Here is a 6,000-nt window from a genome sequence, read left to right as displayed (position 1 = left end):
GATTTAGAATTTTAGTGCTTACTCTTTCAACTTAATAATCAAATAATCAGTGTTCAAATTTGGGATGTTTGTTGTTTTATTTTTTGAGCATTTTTTGAGTATTTTTATGCTAGCGCATGGAGCCTGTTTACTTTTTAAAAAAAACTGGTTGCACAATACAGATCAACACAATTTACACACAAAAAAGTTGAATAGGAATAATTCTTCGTCCTTTGGTGTGAGGTGGAGTTAAGGCAAATTTATAAATGTTTATCCTTTCTCGCAGGGAGCAACAGTTAGATCACTCAACACACTGGTCTCAGGAGGATTCAAAAGAAGCATCCTCTTGAATACAGGAGAATTGCTTAGACACATTGCTGGTTTCCTCTCTGGAGTGGGTCAGCCTGACAGCCTAACAGGCTTGACAGTTAAATGCAACAGGTTTAAAGCACAAATACCTGAGGAGACTTAATGGGCAATCCTTCTGCTACTATCCCCACATTTTGCAGTGGTCCATGCAGGAGGAAACTTCTACCTATACATCTAACCTTTTGGAGGTGCCACGAGGGAGCTTCTGCCTCTCTCTTGATCCCTTGGAACAGGAATGTTCAGTGGGTGATCCCACTCTCATATCAGTTGGGCTACACCTTACTGGAGGTGAGTTTCCAGTGCTTGGGAGCAGAGAAGGTTGAACATTTTATCTCCTTCTTTGATCATTGCAGTTGAAGTGAGCCCTGAAGGTTGAGGGGTGGGTAGAGCGCTAACATTCTTTTTTTTTTTTTTTTTCTTTCTCTTTCCTGCTGTCTCTGCAGGAGACCTCCCTTCTTAAAACAGGCTAAGTGCATGGATGTGGAGTCTGCCCTGCAGATCTGGTCTTACCTCAGGAGGTGTGTCTCTGAATGTGTTCTCCTTACTTTCCCATGTAGATTTTGGGTGAGGTGGGAGGCCTCTGGTTTAAGCCAGATTCTCAAACATATTTCACCAAAAGCCTTATACTTCGGGTATAACTGTGTTCTTGCTTAGTTTTTATTTTGTGTATATTCTTCTTTTGTTAAGATAGTGAAAGGGAGGAACTGAGGCTAAAGTGCTGAATCCTAATAGAACAATTCCATTTTTCACATGGATATAAATTAGTTGTAAGAGTAAGTTTTGGTGGAATTCAGCACTGTTTCAATCTTAAATTTCTGACAATCAATTGATTCTGCTTTTTCTAAATTTAACATTTCTCAAGATTATAGTGCATTAACAGACAAGGTTCAAAGTATGTTCAAAGTAGAGACAGGAAGACATTTTTGTTTTTTAAAAAAAGATTCTTCACTTAACATTTACAAACTGTATATTGTTTATAGTCCATCAGTTGTGGAGCCCAAATGTGCTGTAGAAAAACTATTTTTGTAGAGAGAATATGAAGAGTGAGTAAATGTTCATAATTGTCTTATCTTTTCAAGAATTTTGTTAAGGAATCTGAGAAACTTGAAGAGCCTTTCTGACAGCTGCTATAATACAATGTTCTCTGTTACAGCTTTAATTGAGATTTATATGTCCTGATAGTATTTTGAGGAATATTCTTTCCCCTACCTAGTGTCTTAGTCTGTCTGGGCTGTTATATCAAAATTACCATAATCTGAGTGGCTTATACAACATCTGTTTCTCACAGTTCTGGAGGCTGGGGAGCCCAAAATCAAGATGCTAGCAGATTTGGAGTCTGTTGAGAATCCATTTCCTGGTTCATATGTAGACAGTTATATTCTAGCTGTGTCCTCACATGATAGAAGGGCCAAGGGGATTCCCTGGGGTCCTTTTTATAAGGGCACTAGTCCCTAATTATATCCCAAAAGACCAACTCCAAATATTATCATAGTAAGGATTAGGTTTCAACATATGGATGGGAGGGAGCATATACATTCAACTAGAGCTTAGAAATGAGAATGGATTACTTACTTATATCTTCTAACTGAATAATATAATTGTTATTTGCATATCCATACTTAGTCTAGGTAATGAAGAAACATTCTTGGATCTAATATCTAATGTAATAAGAACACACAAAAGAAATGCCATTGAAAAGCTTTGTGAATGTGTCGTTTTCTTCCACAGTAATGTAGGACATTTTTATAGAACTATAATCACACTTTCCTATGAAATCCCTTAAACTTTCAATGCTGGATTAAAATGAATATTTAACCACCTATTGTTAATTTAAACTTTATTTGGAGTACAATCCTGGGGTTGTATGTAATGTATGTTTTTATGTGCATACACCAAGTTACATAGTCTTCAAAGAGTCCCAGGGTAGTTTTGAACTTTTAATTTAAAGCATAAACTTTAGATATGACATAACCATCATAAAATAACATTTCAAAGCATATAGAATTTCCTCTCCACAGGTGATATGGGACTTTAACTCCGCTGGCCATAGGGCATGATTTCCCTTCTTATCCAAGAGACCCATGTTGTTTGTCATGGAATTTATTATGTAATTTAGTTGCCTCAAGCATAAATAAAATTAATCTTAGGTGCTGCTTAAGGAATGTTTTCAGCATACCTGTAAATTAAAGTTTCAAAGTACACAGACCCTATAAAGATATGGATGAAATGGGGAATGGCTCCAATGAGGCTTATAATTTTATTTCTGAATAATGGTATTTCCTGGTCTTTATGCACACTTCCTCACTTGTGATTCCTGGGATTATCTAAATAAACTAGCTGCACCTAAGTCCTTGTCTTAGGCTCTGCTTTTGAGGGAACCCACACTGAGACATCCTCCAACAAAGCCTGCCTCAAAGGCTGGATTTTTAATAGATTTAAGAGACACTAGAGGTATTTCTGTCAAAACCTGCTTGCCATTTATGTACTTCATTTCAGAAAAAAATATTTTTAAGATTATTCAGTGTCACCTTTTTGAAAATTCTGCTTTCCCTTCTCTTTTGTCCCTTTCTCTCACTGGAAAAAAGTGTAGAAATTAGGGAGAGATGAAGGGTATGGGACCTTTCTTCTTAGTTCATATAAACATTTTATAACTTAACAGAAGTGATAGGGCAAAATGTCTTTTAGCTAATGAGGTCAGACTTACTAGTTTTTAAGACATAGAATAGAAGTTATATCCTAAGAAGAATGTTAATTTATCGTGTGGACAGTTAATAGGAAATCAAAGAAATGCATTTTCTCAGGTCTTTGATTGCAGGAAATTTTCATTAAAATAAGCTGTAGCTTCCAGTGGCAGCTTTCCATTTTGTCCTCCCTGTCCTTGGCTCCGGAGCTCATACTTCTCTTCATCTCTGAAACTTCCTTCCTAGGTTGGGGGAAGCCACTGTGGCCAGCTTGCATTTACCTTACCTTGTGAAAAGCTGACAGAGATTAAATACAATAAAAAGCCAATGAGTTTCTCATGCCTGACTCTTCAATATGTGCAAGACAGAAGAGGGGATCAATGGACCAAAGCTTTTATTTCTTTTTTCTTAACCTTTTCAAATTGAGATATAATTGGTATGTAACATTTATTGTTTCTCTCTACAAAAGAAAAGTGGTGATGTGTTGCCAGGACAAAGCTGGAGACAAAAGGAGAGAAGAGGCTGAATTAAGAATCCAGGGCTATCCATCTGGGACCCTCCTCACTCTTGAGGCTTTAGCTGTGAAGCCACTGCCCTTTAATGGCATAGGGCCGATGTGGCTAGATTACAAGCACAATGCCAAATTTGCTTTTCTTCCACTCTGTACAGCTTTGGGAATTCTTCAATGAATAAATGCCTAAATAAAAAGTGGAATCTCATATATGTTTTCTGGGGCAAGGCCAGTAAGTGGCATCCAGTGCAAGTGGAAGGGGATTCACTTTCTTTCTGGTTATCCCTGAATAGGGAAACTTCTTATGTACTCCTGGCCATCCAAGATCAACAATCCAGAGATAAATTGTCACCTGGGAAAAAACAGTGAGGTCTATATCCCGGTTTTCTCACTTCAGAGCACTGAAGGAACACACCTTGTAGGGTAGAAGAAAGAAGAGATCCTCATTTGTGCCAAACATGTTTCTGTACCTGAGTTGTTGAATAGAAATGTTGCAGGATTTTTTTACCTCCGTACTGGGGATTTGTTGTCTTCCTGCTTTGAAGAATGAAGAACTGGACACAAAATGAGCAGCAGGCAAAAGTTTATTAGAGTATAAGATTAGAAAATAAGAGTAGTATGAAAGCTTTCTTTACAGAGAGGGGGCATTTGAGGGTGAATACCCATGACTATAGGCAAGGGTCTTTGTTTCATAAGGTTCTGTTCAGTACCCTCTTCCCTTCCCCCTCATTCCTTCTCAGGTTCTACCCTTACTGGCTGGATAACTCTAGATGCTGGGTTGTCCATTTCTGATTGGCTCCATTCCATTGTGTGAGGAGTCAGACATGGCCTTACTGTCCCTCAGATAACATAAGTTTTATGGTTTACTTAGTTTCCTTAGGTATTTTGATTGTCCAATTCCTGAGGGGAACCTGAGGGGGAGTAGGTGGTATCTGTTACATTCTTAAGAGAGGGACATTATGCCCGAGGGGGTTTGCTGTGGTCAGAGGCTCCAGCATTGTTCCAAAATGTGTTTTTCCCCCACTGAGGGTTTTTGGCCCTGGGTTCCAGAGACCCAAGACTCTACAGAGGCAGACAAAGAAAAACCAGGTATTGGGTAGTAAGTTTTGAGGAAGTTAATATTGTTTAAGTGTTTATTGCAATTTAACTTCCTTGTGAAATTTTTGAACTCTTATTTTTCTGTAGAGTCTATTAATGGGAGGGGTACATATTCTTCAAATTCGGGACATTTTTGTGCTAATGTGACTTTTTTGGAGAGTAGGGAAGCTGAGATGTGTTAAAAGGTAAACTAAGGCACATTAAAATTTGTAAAAGTTTACTTGAGAGTATATATCCATTTAAACTGGGGCAGCATTAAACTGAAAGTGTTTTGGAGTACTCTACCAACAGGAGCTAAGAGAGAAGTATTTATAGAAAAGATGTGGAAGTGAGTCTCAGAAATTATTTGATTGGGTATCACTTAAGTGATTGCCTTATTTGGGAGAGTCTAGGTGGCTGTTTGTAATTGATTGTTCTTAAGTTTCACTCTTAGATTTGAGTGCATTGACTGTGGCTTAGATTTGGTTTGTTTGCATAGGCTACCAAGGCGTTAGAGCCACCCCAGCCTAATAGTCTCCTTATTTCATTACTTTAATGGATGGATTTATGATGAATTTGACAATAGAATGGGGGGTGGGGCATGAATTTTTGGTTCAGGACATGGTATGCTCCTTAAGTAAACTTAATTACAGTCCTGTCCTGGCCCATTTCAGAAATTTTGGGGGCAAAATATATATCCCCACTTCACTGGTCTCAGAGAGGGATGAATATTGGGAGATAGGCCAAGTGAATGAAGCACTGGGTTGGCTTAAGTATTTTCTGTTAAACACAGTGGTTGAGGGAGAAGTTGGCAGGGTGGGACTCTAGTGATTGAGGAAAGGGAACTCTCAGCACCTCTCCTCAACCCTAGGAAAATCTCCCTTCTTGATCCTCTGAGCCCACAATCTCCACTGTCCTCTCCAAGAATAAGGAACTCTCAAATGATTGGTTAGATTCTGAAACTCAGTCTATGCATTCTGACTGGTCATGTTCACTAGTGGTGGTATTACCATGCAATACAAGGTTACCGGGCCTGGGAGGCTCCTCTCTTCAAGTCTTTCCTTCCATGGTGCTGGATAGGCAAGCTAAGGCAGGGCATACTCACTGAAATGGGCTGTGCCATCTTGTTTTTCTCTTTACTTCCTCTCACCTGCATGTTGCATCTTGCAGCAAGAACTTTTGACTCACTGGCCAGCAGGTTCTAAGAGTGGGATTAAGGAACAATCAAGAATGTTTCTTTGAGCCTTGTGCCTAAATTTTGGCTTCCATTCCAACTTCATCAGAGAAACTGGCACTAAGGATTATTGTCACCGGCTAATAAAACAGTGCCTTAATTTTTAACTGATATTCTTCTTTGTGTGAATTATCCCTCAGGAATGTCAG

This window comes from Lynx rufus, unplaced genomic scaffold (genome assembly GCF_022079265.1).
Source record: "Lynx rufus isolate CCGP_SWC_20201006 ecotype Redwood Valley unplaced genomic scaffold, mLynRuf1.p SCAF_5, whole genome shotgun sequence".
Lineage (NCBI taxonomy): Eukaryota > Metazoa > Chordata > Mammalia > Carnivora > Felidae > Lynx > Lynx rufus.
The sequence above is the reverse complement of the archived record's forward strand: the minus strand, read 5'-3'. Positions refer to the sequence as shown.